This window comes from Elgaria multicarinata, chromosome 20 (assembly GCF_023053635.1).
Source record: "Elgaria multicarinata webbii isolate HBS135686 ecotype San Diego chromosome 20, rElgMul1.1.pri, whole genome shotgun sequence".
Lineage (NCBI taxonomy): Eukaryota > Metazoa > Chordata > Lepidosauria > Squamata > Anguidae > Elgaria > Elgaria multicarinata.
In genome coordinates this window covers 13695076-13714138 of record NC_086190.1, presented here as the reverse complement: position 1 = coordinate 13714138, position 19063 = coordinate 13695076, and positions in this window count along the sequence as shown.

Here is a 19063-nt window from a genome sequence, read left to right as displayed (position 1 = left end):
TTCGAGAAGCTGAACCTGATATTAGTTTATCCCTGCCAATGGTTTTTTGGCAAGCGAAGGGGGAATGATTTCTAGCCTAGAGAAAAGTTTTCTTTATCATTCCAAGTTGATCGGCCAGGGGCTGGCCTTCTTAAGGGAACTTTGATGGTCATCCAAGGGTCTGCTCCTGGTGGTTCCACCTAGACCTCTCGTCTGATTGGAGTCCACCCGGAGTAGAGCCTTCCGTGTGGAGGCTATGGAACTCCCCACCTCTAGAGGTCAGGCAGGCGCCAAACACAGCATTGCTTTCGGCGCTGGCTGAAGACATCTTTATTTCAAGAAGCCTTTTAATAGGGTGTTTTATTCTTATGAGCCTCGTGTGGCGCAGAGCGGTAAAGCAGCAGTTTCTGCAGCTGAAACTCTTCCCCAAGGCCTGAGTTCGATCCCAGCGGAAGCTGGTTTCAGGCAGCCGGCTCGGGTCGACTCAGTCTTCCATCCTCCCGAGGTCGGTAAAATGAGTACCCAGCTAGCTGGGGGAAAGGGAATAACGGCCGGGGAAGGCAACGGCAAACCACCCCACTATAAGTCCTGCCAAGAAAACGTCAGCAAAAGCTGGCGTCCCTCCAAGAGTCAGTAATGACTCAGTGCTTGCACGAGAGGTTCCTTTCCTTTTCTTTTATTCTTTTTATCTCTTGTTGATCCTCGTTCCGGAATCTGCCTAGATGTAGAGTGGTATATTAATGTGTTAAATAAATAAACGAATGCCTTAAACGTTTGGCAAAGGGAGTCTAGAAAAGATTTGGGAGTTTTTGCAGCTGGCTAGCAAGAAGGATCATCAGAGTAGCACTTCTTCCGGAGTAGGACCTTCCGTGTGGTGGCCCCGTTCTATGGAACTTGATGTTTGCTCCAAGCATGCTGCTTTAAGGATTGGCACAGGGTGCCTGTATGATCTCCCCCTGCTCAACTTGCCCATTTGTAAAGGAATATTACAATAACTCCCTAAATCTCCAGTACTGTGTCCTGGCAAGGAAGTTTCTCCTCGACACAGAAACGGAGGGTGAAGCAGGACTCTATGGTGAAGCCAGACCAACCCGTAACCGGCGGCGTTACAGGATAATAAAGCAAATATAATGGAAGGCTGCAGGCGTAATTGCTGGAAGGCGGAGGTGTGAATCTGTTGGAGTTACGGGCCGGCCGTAACCCGACACGTCACTCGTGAAATAGCTTTCAGCCTCTTGGCCCACCGAAGAACTTCTCGAGTGTGATTTCGGAAACCGGAGAGCCACAAAACAAACGCGCCAGGCATATATAGCGGCCCGTAAAACCGCCAGAGGGGGTTGTATACTTTGAGGATTTCTGGTCCGTCCAGCGTCTCCACCAGGCAGAGTCGTGGAGCGATGATATAAAACAGGGGAAGGAGAAGGAGTCGACGAAGAAGGCCATTTAAAAATAAATAAATCCAGGGGGTGGGAAGGCGGGGGAGAAGGACAAAGCACAGCCCTCTCTTGTGGCAAAGTTGTGGTGTTTGATCAAGGTAGGATGCATCCAGGGCGGGCCCAGGAATTTGCTCTCATTACCCTGGGTCGTTTCTGCAAATGCAGGCAAAGTGGCGTTGTAGGAATAGCCTTTGTCAGTTCAAATCCCCATTCAGAACCCCATTCCTGTGCCAATCTCTATCTGTTAGCCTAACCTACCTCGCAGGACTGTTGTGACGGGAACATGGGAGGGGACACACGTATACCTTGTAAGAAGGGAGTTTTTTTTAAAAAAAAATGCAATATAATTATTCCTTGCAGTTGCAGTACTTTATAGGTGGAATAGTATGTGTGTGTGTGTTCATCACACACAGGGGTGGAATTGAGGAAGCGGGGAGGTTGGGTCTCCCAGCCTCCACAGTTATTATTTTGGGGACACAACAAATGCGAATACCTGGAAAGCATCCACTGGAAAGCCATCAAAAAGGCCGAGCGCCTGTCTCAAAATGCTGAAAAAACACATTGTTCTAATTTGAAGCCCGGGACATTTTCTTCCAGCGCTAAAAACAACGACACGTCGTTAGTTTTGTAAATATGTTGCTTATTCTTAAGCCAATGAAGAAGGCTTGGTGAGGGCTGAACTACGTTGGGCTTAAAATAAAATGCATTCCTCCCCCCGCCCCCAGGAAGTGTCTTGAGATTCAGCCTCTGCTTTTTGTAACAGTTATTCTCCTAGGGAAGGCTCCCCCAGTCATCTTGATGTACTAGACCGCCATTCCCAGATTCATAGAATCATAGAATAGCAGAGTTGGAAGGGGCCTCTAAGGCCATCCAGTCCAACCCCCTGCTCAAGGAAGGAATCCACCTTAAAGCATCCCTGACAGGTGGCTGTCCAGCTGCCTCTAGTGTGAGAGAGCCCACAACCTCCCTAGGTAACTGGTTCCATTGTCGTACCACTCTAACAGTCAGGACGTTTTTCCTGATGTCCAGCCAGAATCTGGCTTCCTTTCACTTGAGCCCGTTATTCCATGTCCTGCACTCTGGGAGGATCGAGAAGAGATCCTGGCCCTCCTCTGTGTGACAACCTTTTAAGTATTTGAAGAGTGCTCTCATGTCTCCCCCTCAATCTTCTCTTCTCCAGGCTAAACATGCCCAGTTCTTTCAGTCTCTCCCCATCCAGCATGCCCACTGGCTTCACCTAGACGACTTCCGGGGCCCTTTTGATTCCCTTGTCATTGATTCTCCCTGGATGTTAAAAACCACAAAATCCGTGTGCAGTTTCCAGCAGGGAAAACAACCAGAATGGATTCCAGCGCAGAACAAAAACGGCAAGGAGGAAAACGACGCCGACAACGTGTTCCTAGGCTTCATACGCACTTGAGAGCAAGCCCTGTTGAATGTGTGTTTAGTTCTGATTGAAATGCACTCGATGGCGAGGTAAGATAGTCCAAACTTTGTCCTACAACCCTAGATGTGACCTAGGGCGATTCATCCTGCTGCAGAGGGCGACTGAAGAAGGAGATAGGGACAGAGCGCCACCTAGTGGCCGTCTTCCAATTGACCCACCTCCAATCCAATACAGGTTCCTAGATTTCTCTTCTAAGAAATTCCTTAAAATTATTTGGGTGCTGGGTCTTGTGGGTCCTCTCCCCCTTGCCCCCGACCTGTATTTTTCCCCCATTTTTGTGTGGAATAAATACCTTCCATTCCAGTGGATTGTTGCATGTGTCATGAAAAAGAAGGGGTTGCCACCAGCAGGCAGTGGGAGAGAGAAAAAAAAGGATGAACTTGCTCCATTTATTTATTTTCTCCTTTCGTGCCAACGTGAATCACACACGCAAAATGAATTTCAGCGAGAGATATATTGAATCGCATCGAAAAAGGCAAAGCGAGCGCTTTGATTCGTGGCCCGCTTCGGATAAACATCCTTTTACCGATTCCGGGTGCCTTCGCGCCCCGTGGCTTGTCTCGTCAACTTGTAAGGTATCCACCATCAAAACGGGGAGGGAAATCTGCCCCCCCCACCCTCCGGTCTTTTGATTAGGTGCCTGCGACTCCTGGTCTCCGAGCTGATCAAGAATTAATTCGGCACGAGGCAGCGTTTGAAATGTTAATTGGCTACGTTCCTGAATAATTCTAATAAGCACCCACCCACACACACACCATCCAGATGTAACAAATAAGCAATCTTTGCTGTCATTCGTCTGCCTCTCCCTCCTTCCTGATAAGCAAATCCACCCACCCCGCAAGTCCTTTCAGATGGGCCCCCTTTATCCGCGATGCAGTTTTAACAGAGGGAATTTATTTCTGGGTGATCGCAAGTGTCATAAATAGAAACCTGTTATCAGCAACCATGCTGGGAGCCGGGTCTTGTTTATTAGAAATAATCGAGGACGAGAGGAGGAATAGACCTAATGTGGCAATTAACTCCCCGCCCGTGCCGCAAACCTCCGAATCCTGTTTCAGGGCGGGAGGAAGAGGCAGGCGGAGAGGTGGATGCGTCGAGGAAACGGGGTTGGAATATTATTTGAGGATCTAATTGAATGCACCTGCCGCCCTCCGATAACGCAGTCGGAGATAATCTAGTGCTACAGGTAAATACCCTTTCGGAAGGCGCGGCACGATGAAGATGAATGGCTCGTGTAATTTCCTGCATTATCCACATTTCCGCTCCGGAGCGAGGACAAAAAAGGAAAAGAAAAAGGAAGCCGGCGTTCTTCTGGTTGCTGTCAACGAAAGGGAAAACGTCGGCGAACTTTTACGGCCGAGAAGACCCTTCATTGTATACCCTTACTGCGGGTGCCTCTGCTTTCCTGAGACAGTTCTTGTGCCGATGAATTGCAAAGACTACAACGGCCTTCTTTCATTTCATCGGATTGCAGGGAGCTGAAAAGGAGGGGTGACGGAGTCCTCACCAGGCAGGGGGTCACAAGCACAGCCATTTGGATGCTTTAGGGTGGATTCCTGCATTGAGCAGGGGGTTGGACTTGATGGCCTTATAGGCCCCTTCCAACTCTACTATTCTATGATTCTATGATTCCTTCACCAGTGGCCACCAACAAGTCAGATTATTTTATTTAGAATTAGGCCGTTGCTAGATGAGCAGTTAGCGCGGTGTGAGGCCCGGTCTCCCTCCTGTGCATCCAGATGACGCAGAGGGGATTCCGGGGTCAGGCCGGGCTAAGTCCTCGCTTGAACCAGGATAAGCGGACTCACTTATGGCCCGGCTTTTCCGCAGCCCCGGCCTCAGGCCGGGGCTGCGGAAGATCTAGCAGGGTCCATGGCTTTTCCCGACTGCTCGCTTACTCATGAGTAGCCGGGAGAAGCCACGGACTGGGCACAGCGCTCCGTAGGGGGGGAGGAGATGGGGGTCAGGGGAAAGACCGGACCCGGCAGGTTGAGAAGGACGGGCACAGGCATCGGGGACGAGGGATGGGCCTGGAGAGCGGGCATGGGCATCGGGGATGGGCCTGGCGGAAAGGAGGGAGAAGAACGGGGACAGGCATGGCGAGCGGGGGGAAGAACGATGGGGGACAAGCATGGCGAGCGGGGGGAGGACGGGCAAGCGAGCGGGAAGGGGGGGCATCAGGCATTGTGGGGGGAAAATCAGGGGCAGGGGGAGCGGGGAACCCTTTATTTTTTAAAAAAATCACTTACCTTCTCCGTTGGTGCGCTCCTGCGTGCATGGCCCTTTAACCGGAAACAAATGAGCACACGACGGGGCTTTCCCTTGCCCCGTTGCGTGTTTACGTCTAGAAAAGGGCGACGGCGCGCGCTACTTGCAGCGCGCCGTCGCTCCTACTCCCCACCGGATTATCTGGTAGGTCTAGCAAGGCCCTTAGTTTTAAGCTGCCTTTAAGAGGAGAGCCTTCTCAAGGCGGCGTACAGTTTTGCTTTGTATTTTTAAAAAACCCAAACCATTCAGGGGTATACAAATTGGCAATGAACAAATATAGAACAAAAGTTTTTTAAACTACCATGGAAACAGATCGCACCAATAAAACCTGCAACCCACACCTTACGGGAAGGCCAGCGAAAACGGGCGGCTCTTCAGAGCGTCGTGGCTAAAGTGTCCTACCTCGCAGGGTTGTCGTTGTGAGGATAAAATGGAGAGGAGGAGGATTATGTACGCCGCCTTAGGTTCCTTGGAGGAAAAAAAGGCGGGATATAAATGCAATAATAAATAAAATTCTTCAAGGCCTGCGAAGGTGGGACCTGAGGAATCCCTTGATGGAAGGTGATTCCAGAGTCGTGCGGACACCCCTGAAAAAGCCCTCTCCCTTGTACTCGCTGGCCTAACCACTCTTGGTGTTGGGCAAGTGAGAAAGGCCTCTGTTGATGACCTCGAAGTGTGGGCAGGCTGGTATGGGAGAAGGATGCCCTTCAAGTAGCTTGGGCCCAACGCATTTAAGGCTTTTAAAATACAGCACTTTGAAGGCTGTGCCCCTTGACCCTACCCTGACATCATAGGCCAACCTCCGCCTCACCTCTGACCTCTGTGTATTAGGAGGAGGTCTGAAAGAGGCACCAAGTGTATTTGTGTAAACTCCTCTCCACCCAACTGTGGGTACAACTGTGTGGAGGAATCTACACTAGAATAGCTAGCTTCTCTTTCAGCTTATGAAGCAGAGCAGTGCAGCTCCATTCCCCTTGTTCATGTGTCAGTTCTTCACTTAGCTACCATGTGAATAGGGATGTTGTGTTTCAGCCAGCAAGCATGGTAGGCATTGAAGGTCTAGTGTTGTGGGCCGCTGTGAGATCCAGTTTACAGCAAGGACTTGGGACAAGTCAGGTCCATTGGGTTTGGACCAAGCAGGAATCAGTTTTCTGAGAAAGACAGGTAATTAAGAAGCAGCACCATGGAGATCTCCAACTGATGCTGGGAACTGGAAGCCCGACTTACCTGTATATTGCTCCAACACGCAGCAGATTGTGACTGAGCCTTAAGTATGGTTTTGGCTTCCTTTATGCAAGTTAGGCCGACCTGCTTATTGCTTGAAGCTTTCTCTCTTAAAGAGTCCTGGTCTGTTTCAGCAGCCTCAGGCTGCAACAACACAGAAGCAGCTGGGGCATGGCGATATTTTCATGACCAGATTCCTTAGAATCCAAGGCTGGCAAATTAACCCCCTCTGGACACAGGGAAGCTGGTCCCTGGGGCCTTCCTGGAGAACCAGGCCCGAAGGAGATGGATACTTTGTGACACCCTCTCCCTAACCTTTGAAGCCTCATCCTCTGAGGACAAGGAGTCAGGGTCCTGTGCCATGCAAGGGCTTAGCTTTGCCATGGATGCCAATGCTAGCATCATGAGATTTGCATGGTAGGGATGTGCTCTGCTTCTCTTCGGTTCAGAGAAGCAGGAGCGAGGCGGCCTAATTCGCCTCCAGAAAAGGCGGAAACGAAGAGAGTCAGGGGGGCTGCGGATCGAGGCGAAGAGGATCGCCTCAATCCAGAGCTTCGCCTGCAAGTAAGTGGGGGGGAGGGGGACTCATCTGGCACTGCCATCCATGTGGCGGCGGCAGCGCCAGGTAAGGGAGCAGGGAGGAGGGACGCTTACCTGCCTCCGTCACGGGCTTCAATTGAGGCCCCGGTTGAAGGTGGAAGTGAAGGCCGAGGCCTCTTCCGTCTTCAACCGGGGCTTCAATTGAAGCCCGTGATGGATGCAGGTTAGGGGGCGGGTGGTGGTGGCTTATCTTGCGCCGCCACCGCCATCCATGTAGCGACGGCGTCGAAGCCAGATCTTGCTCTGCGGAGCGGAGCGGGAGACGGGCAGAGTGGCGCGAAGAGGATCGGACCCGATCCGGATTTTCCGGATTGGGCCACGAAGTGGATTGGGGGGGGGTCCGTGCACACCCCTAATGCACGGCTCTGACGGCCTCTGCCCCTGTATAGTTATCAGAGACTTTGTTGTGCTGTGACCTTATTCCTCATAAAAAGACACGATCCTCCCTTGTGAATTGAGAAATAGGACACAGAGTTATTGAGGAGGCTAAATGGAGATTAGAGAACCATTTGGTTAATGGCTAGTAAAGTTTCTCGCTCCTCGAACGTTGGCTGCCGGCGAAGGAAAACATAAAAAGCTGACAGCGCCGCCGCCACGGCCATACAAGATGCAGATAGACTTGAAATTAGCTCTCCGTATGCAGGGCCAGCAGTAATTACTTTTTTATGAGAGGGTGAATGTTTAATGTCATTCTTTAATAGTGCCTCTGGGTCGGGCAACCCATAGCCTCGAAGCCCGTGTGTCCTCCTTTTGATATCGCCTCTTCTCTTATTTATTTATTTATTTAGAATATTTATATACCGCCCCCCATTGAAATATTTCGGAGCGGTGTACAAGGTAAAATGAAAATAAAAACAGAATAAAAACTGGTTAAAACAACATTTAAAAGAGGGCAGCTTTAACTGTTGTGATGAAAAGGGAATTTCACCAGGTTCCCCCTATATACAAATGACACCTGCTGAAATTCCCTTTTCAATGCAACTGTTAAAGATGCAGGAGCCCTGTCCTCCTTTTCATAGGGTCACCCTATTAAGTAATCAAGGTCCATTTGGCAGCTGCACCAAAGGTCTACCTAAAGGAAAATACCTGGGGGAGGGAAGGAGACATCCATGGTGCTGGAAGCTTCTAGAAGACCAGTTAATGAACAGGCGAGGGGATAAACAGGCTCCCCTCAACTAAACTCCAGCGAAAACTTCGGGGCTTCATATTTCTGGCTCAGAGGAGGGGGGCAAAATCACGACTCATCCGGCGCAATTAGCTGCCTGCAATTAAAACCGAGGGCCTTAATTGTCGTGTTTACATTTTATAACCTCCAGGCTAAGATCAAATAGAGTGCTCTCATGCCTCCCCTCCATCTTCTCTTCTCCAGGCTAAACATGCACAGTTCTTTCAATCTCTCTTCATAGGGCTTGGTTTCCTACTGCAGATCAGCTTTATTGGGGCATAAGCTGATCTCATCAGATGCCTGTGATATCCTTCTCAGCTTGATAGTCTGAAAGTACAAGGAAATAGGGATTGCACTCACCCTGAAGGAGCAGGTTCGTAGCTTGGGGGTTCTTTTAGATCCATCATTGTCCCTTGAGGCTCAGGCGACCTCGGTGGCACGGAGTGCCTTCTACAAACTCCGGTTGGTGGCCCAGCTACGCCCCTATCTGGACAGGGCTAACCTGGCTTCAGTTGTCCATGCTCTGGTAACCTCCAAGTTAGATTACTGCAATGCGCTCTACGTAGGGCTGCTTTTGAAGACGGTTCAGAAGCTGCAGCTCGTGCAAAATGCAGCGGCCAGATTGATTTCGGGAAGCAGAAGGTTCGACCATATAACACCTGCTCTGGTCCGCTTGCACTGGCTGCATGTATGTTTCCGAGCCCAATTCAAGGTGCCGAATAGAGAGGAACCAGTACCTCACATGATTTGGAAGCTCTACTTCTATTAATGCAGCCCAAAATAGCATTTGCCTTCCTTGCAGCCACATCACACTATTGGCTCATATTCAGCTTGTGATCTACAACAATTCCAAGATCCTTCTCGTTTGTAGTATTGCTGAGCCAAGTATCTCCCATCTTGTAACCGTGCATTTGGTTTCTATTTCCCAAATGTAGAACTTGGCATTTATCCCTACAAATGCCACCATTGCCAATGGTACCGGATAATGGGAGTTCAAGGGCCAAGCATCTAGCAGGCCAGAAGTTGCCCACCCCTGCCATAAATCAATGACGGGTCTCCGCCACGCTCAAACCTATTTCTCCACAAGCCTTGGGGAACATACCGTTGCGGTTAGACGCTGGGGTCTGAGAGCGGCTAGTCACATCCTCTTGCTTTCGTCACCCCCACCCCCGGGGCAAAGCCCTGCCTCTCTCGAACTTTTCCTTCTGCGAAGAACTCCGTGAACTTCTGTTTTGGCTGCAGTTCAAGAGAACCCCAGCCGGTGAGGAGGATTGGGAGATGCTAAGATAGTTCTACCTGTGCAACAGGACTTGCATACTCCAGCTGCTAAAACCGAGTAGCAACGCAAAAGAAAAGAAAAAAAGAGGTTTGGGTCAAAGAGGAACTCAAAGTCCAAGAGGAGGAGAGAGCCTATGAGGAGAGATTGAAACAGCTGGGCATGTTTAGCCTGGAGAAGAGAAGATTGAGGGGAGACATGAGAGCACTCTTCAAATACTTGAAAGGTTGTCACACAGACGAGGGACAGGATCTCTTCTCCATCCTCCCAGAGTGCAGGACATGGAATAACGGGCTCAAGTTCAAGGAAGTCAGATTCCGGCCGGACATCAGGAAAAACGTCCTGACTGTTAGAGCAGTACGCCAATGGAACCAGTTACCTAGGGAGGTTGTGGGCCTTGTAGGTCCCTTCCAACTCGATGGCCTTGTAGGTCCCTTCCAACTCTACGATTCTATGATTCTATGATACTATGATTCTATCATAGTACCATAGAATCTGTTTGCTTTCTTTTCCTCAGCTGATAGGAGGAGGCCAACAAACCATGACTTCATTTGTGTTCTCTTGAAGGTCTTTCCAGACCATGGACGATAGGTGTATATGTGTGTTTTATGCCACTGCGTAGCCCTGGTCAATGATCCAAAGTTCGGTCAATTTCCACCAGCCCTCCCCCCCCCCCCAGCAAATTGCTTGCTTGGAATTGCTTGTCCACTGGAGGGCACTAGAGGGCAAAGCACACAGCCCCATGCTGAAGACTTCGATATGAGAAAGAGAAGGATAACGACACAGAGTGGATTGTATAGCAGATTTTACATCCTCCTCCATTCTCTCATTAGAATGAAGGCAAAGACTTTTTTGTAGAACTGCTTCGTGGCCTGATCTAGAACTTTCAGATTGGGCCCAAACCACTTTGGGTCGATCCGACCCTCCCCTGCTCCGCTCTGCGGATCGAGATCTGGAGGGGCAGATCGAGATTTTGCCTCCCCTTCCCTACTTATTTGCCTCCGCAAAAACATACAATATACATATACATAGGTTGACCCTATGAAACGGAGGACAGGGCTCCTGTATCTTTAATAGTTGTATTGAAAAGGGAATTTCTGCCGGTGTCATTTGTATATATGGAGAACCTGGTGAAATCCCCTCTTCATCACAACAGTTAAAGCTGCCCTCTTTTAAACCTGGTCACTCTAGTATAGCTCCAGCAGCTTTAACTGTTGTGATGAAGAGGGAATTTCACCAAGTGCTGCTTGCATACAAATGACACCTGCTGAAATTTCCTTTTCCATGCAACTTTTAAAGATACAGGAGCCCTGTCCTCCTTTTCATAGGGTCACCCTACACATACATTTAAAACTGCTATAACAACTTTAAAAAAAAATGCGCCTATAACAATAAAATAGCCATTAAAAACAATACAACCCATAAGAGCAGCAATGGCAGGGCTCGTTGTGGGAAAGCCACGCTGAAAGAAAATGTTTTCAAGGCCTTCTTACCCTGCAAAAATCAAATTAAAGGAATTGGGTGTCCAGGTCCGGGTGAAGGTCATTCCGTAGCTACAGCTGGTGGTTCAAGTTATGGCCTCCACTGTCTGCGAATGGTGCCAGAAAGGGCAGGTTCGTTAGCAGCCCAGATTCCAGGATCTGATGTTAACGAGCTTTTCTTACTGTCTCACTTTTCTCACTTCTCGGCGATACGATAAGCCCGATGTGTGTTCAAGTAACATAGCAAATCTCGTTGGAGGGATACTCTTTTCCAACCGAAACGTTGGCAGTCAACGTTCCCGGGCCCATTCAGTGCCTTTGCCGAAATATTCACCTGGACCCTGTTCAGGGGAGTAATGAGGTTTGGTACATTATGGATGAACATCAGAAGCTGTCTTATACATAGGGATAGGGTGACCCTATGGAAAGGAGGACAGGGCTCCTGTATCTTTAACAGTTGCATAGAAATGGGAATTTCAGCAGGTGTCATTTGTATATATGGGGAACCTGGGGAAATTCCCTCTTCATCACAACAGTTAAAGGTGCAGGAGCTATACTAGAGTGACCAGATTTAAAAAAAGGGCAGCTTTAACTGTTGTGATGAAGAGGAAATTTCACCAGGTTCCCCATATATGCAAAGGATACCTGCTGAAATTCCCTTTTCAATACAACTGTTAAAGATACAGGAGCCTTGTCCTCCTTTTCATAGGGTCACCCTACATAGGGATGGATGAGAATTTTGTTTCAGTTAGTTGTAGTACGGGTGGCGAATCAGCCAGGATTGAGCCCACCTGGTTTCTCTGAGTTCCACCTCAAAGCTTAATCCACCTTAATCCTGTTCCTGAATGTGAGGTTTTCCTATTGCTGTTGGAAAGAGAAACATCTCAATTGCGTATTTTCCTCCATCAGAGGTGCAGCCAGGATCTTGGGGCCAAAATCCAGCCCCCTGTAGCCCAGGGCTCCTGCAAATGACCACCCAGAGTCTCTTCTCGATCCTCCCAGAGTGCAGGACATGGAATAACGGGCTCAAGTTACAGGAAACCAGATTCCGGCTGTACATCAGGAAAAATTTCCACACTGTTAGAGCAGTACGACAATGGAACCAGTTACCTAGGGAGGTTGTGGGCTCTCCCACACTCGAGGCCTTCAAGAGGCAGCTGGACAACCATCTGTCAGGGATGCTTTAAGGTGGATTCCTGCATTGAGCAGGGGGGGTTGGACTTGATGGCCTTAGAGGCCCCTTCCAACTCTGCTATTTTAACGTTGCGGCGCTACGGAACAGCACTCTGCATCCCTCCTTCCCCAGCCTGCATTTCGCCTCTGCTCGGTCGCCACGTTCTTTTTCAGCGGGAGGGGGAAAAAAACACAACATCACGACGCAGCTCCGAACGGCAGCCGCGCTCTGTTCTTGCTTCGCGGTCTCCCCTTGAGCCACTTTCCCCCTTCTATTAAACATGGTTTTTTTTTTCACATTGTGTTATTGAAATGCGACAATAGCCAGGCTGAAGGCCTATAAACGACTTCTATTTGTCTGTTTTGCTTTATTGGATTCTGACGCTTTCCCTTCCTTTCGCGTCGCCGTCGGACGCCGTTCCCTTTGATGTCACCCGCGGGTGAACCATATTTATTACTAGCAAAATTGCTCGGGGAACCGCGGGGACATCTCTGGAATCGACAGCGTGGACCTTTAGAGGGTGGAATCTTCAAAGGCGCACGTTAGGCCAAAAGGCAGGAGGGAAGGTTTACGCTGTTCACTGTTGATGTTTCAGATGCCCTAAACTCTGCAACGGAGAGAGTCTTTTCCTGGCTTGCTGCCAGGGCCGGTGCCAGACTATTTTGCGCCCTAGGCAGGTGAGCTACTTTCACCCACCCCCACCCACCCCAGCGTACCTGGACACAGGGCACCATCTCGCCCACCCAGCCGAAGCGAAGCCAGGACATTTGGGTGTGTGTGTGTGTGGCTTCACTTCGGCTGGGTGGGTGCCAAGCTAGGACACTGGGGTGGGGGTAGGGCGGCACACTGGGAGAATGACTTCCAAGCGCGCCATTCCGAAACCACCCATCCCCCCCTACCCCAGCGTTCTGGCTTCACTTTGGCGCCCACCCAGCCGAAGCGAAGCCAGGACGCTGGAGTGGGCAGCTTCAGAATGGCACGCCTGGAAGCCGCCCCCTCAGAGCTGCTGTGGGAGAGTGGCTTCCGGGTGTGGTATTCAGCGCCCTCCTTACTTTGGCGCTCTAGGCGGCCGCCTGAGTGGCCTCTATGGTAGCACCGGCCCTGGCTGCTGCTCCTCTTACAGGGGTGGGTGAGCGTTTTCGCTTCCCCAGGCGAAAGATCCCAGGTTCTCTGGTTCAGTCTGTTGCTTCCTCTCCACGTTGGTCCTTCTCCTGGTGATGCCGCGATGCCGTTCAGGAGTCGTAGGGTGCAGGCAGACTAGATTGCTGATATAGCCTGGAGCCAGCCTGAACGTTATTGCAGAGATGAATCATTTCCACAGCAGTTTTCGCTGCTCTACAACGTCTCCGATTCAGTCTGGCCTTCCCCCCTGCAGGTGAGGCTGAGGAGATAGTAACGCTGTGAATCATCCCTCCGCGTCGAGTAGCATAATGGCTTCCCCTCTTGGTATGGGGCGGCCTGCTCATTGGTAGGGAACTAGGGGAGCCGACGGGCAGCTCACTGCACAAAACCATTGGAATGTCGGAGACTCACTAAAACCAGAGCTTGCACATCTTCTGGCAGGAGCATGAGTTGTTTTCATTCAATCCTTGGTGGCTCGAGACGGGGCAGAATCATGAGACATGGTGTGGAGAGCGTGGAGAGGGAGACATTTTGTTCCTCCCTCTCTCAAAATACTAGAACCCAGTGGGGTCGTTATCCCATGAAGCCGATCGGTGGGAGATTCAGGACAAAGAAAAGGAAGGACTTCTTCACGCAGGGCAGAGTTAAAGTATGGAACTCACTGCCACAAGATGTAGTGGTGGCCACCAATCTGGATGGCTTTCAAAGGGGGTTGGATAAATTTCTGGAGGAGAAGGCTATCAAGGGCTACTATTTATTTATTTATTTATTTATTTATTTATTTATTTATTTATTTTTGCATTTATATCCCACCTTTTTTACTCCAAGGAACCCAAGGCGGTGTATATAATCCTCCTCCTGATTGGCTACTAGTCCTGATTCACTAGGTGCTACCTCCAGTATCTGAGGGAGTAAGCCTGTGTACACCAGTTGCTGGGGAACATGGGTGGGAGGGTGCTGTTGCACCATGACCCGCTTGTGGGTTCCCGGTCCACAGCTGGTTGGCCACTGTGTGAACAGAGTGCAGGACTAGATGGACCCTGGGTCTGATCCAGCAGGGCTCTTCTGATGTTCTTATCCCTTGGGCAAGGCAAGCTGAACATCAGGAAAACCTTCCTCACCGTTAGAGCAGTATGACAATGGAACCAGTTACCTAGGAAGGTTGTGGGGTCTCCCACACTAGAGGCCTTCAAGAAGCAGCTGGACAGCCATCTGTGAGGGATGTTTTAAGGTGGATTCTTGCATTGAGCAGGGGGTTGGACTTGATGGCCTTATAGACCCATTCCAACTCTACTATTCTGTGATTCTATGGTTGTCCCACACTAGAGGCCAGAGTTGAGGAGATCTTGAAAACACCAGGAAAAACTTCCTGACTGTTAGAGTGGTATGACAATGGAACCAGTTACCTAGGGAGGTTGTGGGCTCTCCCACACTAGAGGCCTTCAAAGAGGCAGCTGAACAACCATCTGTCAGTGATGCTTTAAGGTGGATTCCTGCCTTGAGCAGGGGGTTGGACTCGATGGCCTTAGAGGCCCCTTCCAACGCTACAGTTCTATGATTCTATGATTCTAAGCTAACCATCCAATAAAATCAGATGTTTGCAACTCGTGGTCCACCAGAGTTTTCGGCCTACAGCCCCCAGCACTCCTCACCATTTGTCAGAAGTGCACCATCGCTGAATGAAACAACTGGTGTGTCATGTAGGCTGTGAAAGTGTGTGTGTTGCGTATTGAAGACCGACACTTTTCATATTGTTTTTTTTTTTTTAAGATGATGTTTTATGGGGTCTATTTCTATTTGTATTATTTTACAGTTTTGATTTTCATTGATTTTGGCTTTTTGTGTTATATTAATGATGGATTTTTGCATGTGTGGGTTTAAGCACTTTGAGGCTGCTTTTTGCAACACATGCATTTATGATAATAATCATTAGGGCTGTGCTCCGCTTCTCCTCAGATTGGAGAAGCAGAAGCGGAGCAGGGTGCTTCGCCTCCCCTTAAGGCGGAGGCGAAGAGGATCGGGGGAGCAGCGGAGCGGATCGAGATGAAGGCGGATCCTTCGCCTCGATCCGGAGCTCTGCAAAAAAGGTAAGGGGGGGGTTACTTGGCCCTGCCGCTGCCACCGCTGCCCATGCGGCAACAGCAGCAGAGCCAAGTAAGGGGGCAGGGGGGAGGGGGGTCTTACTTGGTGCCGCCTCTGCCGCTGCGGAGCTCCGATTCGGAGCTGGAGCTCCGCAGTGGAGCGGAGCGGACCCTATGTGGATTGATGCGGGGCGGAGTGGGCCTGATCCGTAATTTGAGGATTGGGTGCGGAGCAGGGTGGTCCGTGCACAGCCCTAATAATAATAATAATAATAATAATAATAATAATAATAATTCCATTTTTACCAAAGTAAGGTCAGTTGCAGGTTTTATTCCCTCTCATCTCTCTATCCTTAGTGGAGTGCTCTTTATTTTGGACTGAATTTCCTCGTCGCCTTTCCATATTTAACAAACAATGCCGGCCTACCAGACAAACAGGCGGGCTTCTTCTACCTTCCATCAAACATACATTTCCATCTGATGCAAATGCTGGCGGCAAGGACTGGCGGTTTTTCAGGACGCTTGTTTGTCCAGGATTAAGGGAGCCAACGTGGTTAACAAAGGTTGGCTCTTTCCATTGGTGGGTTGTGACAGTGGGTTGTGTGTGTGTGTTTGTGTGTAAGAGAGACCGCTTAATCTTTGTGTTCAAAGCAAGCAGGTGTATCTAGATCAGGGGTGGGCACCTGGTAGACCTACAGATATTTTGGCCTAGCCGGGCCAGTCCCATCAGCCCTAGGTAGCTTAACAGTGAAGGATCATGGGAGTTTTAGGCAAACACATCTGCCCACCCCTGCTCTAAAGAGTTCTTTATTTGCGGAGATTTCCAGGTGAGCCCTGTTTTGAAAGGAACATCTCTTCAGTTGGGGAGCATGACCAGGAGAAAGGTGATCCTATGGAAAGGAGGACCGGGCTCCTGTATCTTTAACAGTTGTATTGAAAAGGGAATCTCAGCAGGTGTCATTTGTAGGCATGCAGCACCTGGTGAAATTCCCTCTTCATCACAACAGTTAAAGCCCTCTTTTGTATCTGGCCACTCTAGGTAAAGAAGGCAGAGCTCCTGCAGCTTTAACTGTTGTGATGGAGAGGGAATTTCACCAGGTGCTGCATGCCTACAAATGATATCTCCTGAAATTCTCTTTTCAATACAACTGTTAAAGATACAGAAGCCCTGTCCTCCTTTTCATATGGCCACCCTAGCCAGGAGGGTGATATTACATTCATGTCCTGCTTTGGGCTTTCCAGTTGACACTGCATCTGGACTAAATGGACCCTTGGTCTGATCCAACAGGGCTCTTCTGATGTAATGTTCTTATTTCAAAATAGCCAGATTCCAGATAACTCCATTACTGGTCAAACATTATCAGAAGATTGGGTTGCATTCAGACTACATCAGTTGAGCTAAGTTTTCATGGGAACCAACGGGGGAAATTAGTCCTGACATGAGTTCCACCAGTTCCAATGGGATCTAAGTTCACCTGAGTTGGGAGCCAACCCACTGGACACAGAATTGACCAGGGAGATCTGGGTTCAAATTCTCTGCTTTGCCATGACGTTGAGCGTGAGGATTCAATTACCGGAGGGTGCCACCAGGTGGCAGTAGAGACAGCTATCAAGATTACGTGTAAGGTGTCCTGTTTTCTGTGGTGGAAAGTCAAAGCATTTAGGAATGAATCATGGTCCGTGCCAAAGGCAAGGTCTGAAGGCAGTCCAAGATGTAAACATGGGTAATCCAGAGAAGAGCTAGATAGTTAAGGGAAACACCAGGCTGGTGCAAAAACATGTTTCCAGTACTGTGTGCCCAGAACTGAATGTTTGAAAGGCATTGTTGGGGACCGGTGACCCTCCAGATGTTTTAACCTACAACTCCCATGATCCCTCACCACTGACTATGGCTGATGGGAGTCCTACCCTTGTTTTAAAGGCTGAACCTTCAGAGCCCAACCCAGAACACAGCTGCAGGCCAGCAGTTTCCCCGAAGGAAAGGTCTACTCATGAGCAGAGCCTTGATAACCTTCTCCTCCATGAATTTATCACATCTCCTTTCAGAGCCACTGGGTTGGTGGCCAGCACTACATCCACAGTTTATTTTATTTGTATTGTATTTCTTGAATCTCACAGTTTTTTCTTCCTTCCTTCCTTGTATTTATTCTATTTCTATACCACACAATAAGCCAACGTTCTCCGGGCAGTTCACAACTATGAGCCCTGTGAAGACATCCTTCCTTTGATCTGTCCTGAATCTCCTACCAATAAGCTTCATGGGATTTAGCCTGGAGAAGACTGAGGGGAGACGTGAGAGCACGCGTCAAGTCCTCGTAAGGTTGTCACACAGAGGAGGGCCAGGATCTCTTCTCCATCATCCCAGAGTGCAGGATGTGGAATCAAGGGCCCAAGTTACAGGAAGCCAGATTCCGTCTGGACATCAGGAAAAGCTTCCTGACTGTTAGAGCAGTACGACAATGGAACCAGTTACCTAGGGAGGTCGTGGGCTCTCCCACACTAGAGGCCTTCAAGAGGCAGCTGGACAACCCTCTGTCAGGGATGCTTTAGGGTGGATTCCTGCATTGAGCAGGGGGTTGGACTCGATGGCCTTATAGGCCTCTTCCATCTCTTCTATTCTATGATTGACCCCATTGGAATCTAGTCTGATGAGGCAGGAAGATTCAGTAGTTTGAGAAAGGTTGCTCTTTCAGAGCTCTGCCCCAGGAATTAAAATAAGGTCAGAGACCTAGTTTTTGGTATCATCCCAGGAGATTCCTTGTCTTCTCTGAGACACTGCCAGGACTCCGGAATAGGCGGAACAGTCTTCCAGCTGAAATTTGTCAACTAATTCTTTGTGCTTCATACACTTACCCCAGCGAGATAAAACCATGTAATCACTTGATTTTATTGGTGCCCCAGTTTTAATGTGCAACATATTTTACCCTTGCTGCTCTTACATTTATTTTTATTTTTTTTAGTGTTGGTTGTCTTATGTTCTTTGTTATTGCTTTTAGAAATTGTTCATTGCGCTCCTACTTTTTATGGGATGTATTAGATGGTTTTACAATTACGTTGTATACAGTCCTGGATACCTTTCAGTTGCAATCCTATCCTCATATGCCTGGAAATAAGTCCCATAGAACGTGATGGAATTACTTCTGAGTAGATATAGGTAGGGTGACCATATGGAAAGGAGAACTGGGCTCCTTTAACAGCTGTATAGAAAGGAGTCTTTCGGTAGGTGTCATTTGTATGCATGCAGCACCTAGTGAAGTTCCCTCTTCATCACAACAGTTAAAGCTGCAGGAGCCCTGTCCTCTTTTGTATTTGGCCACTCTGGCTCTACAAAAGAGGGCAGGGCTCCTGCAGAGCTGCCCCCCTGGGAGACCTCTGTCCTCAATAGCCAGGGAAGAGGTAAGTTGTGCAGGGGATGGGTTGATATTTCCCCGTGTAAAATAGTTAGGGTGACCATATGGAAAGGAGGACAGGGCTCCTGTATCTTTAACAGTTGTATAGAAAAGGGCATTTCATCAGGTGTCCTTTGTATGCACGCAGCACCTGGTGATGTTCCTTCATCACAACAGTTCAAGCTGCAGGAGCCCTGCCCATTTGACTGGATACAAAAAGCAGTGCGTGACGTAGCCCTTGAGGTTTTGGTGCGGAAAAAGCCAGCCCCAACACAACCTCAAGGATGTAGAAAATCCTGAGTGTAGCCACGGGGGCCACCTGAATAATAATATTTGGATTTTAAAAAAAACTATCGCCACTTTTGCAGTCTGGCCATTCTGACTGCTTCTCAGCTTGTTTGGGGTATAAATATAATTAGGG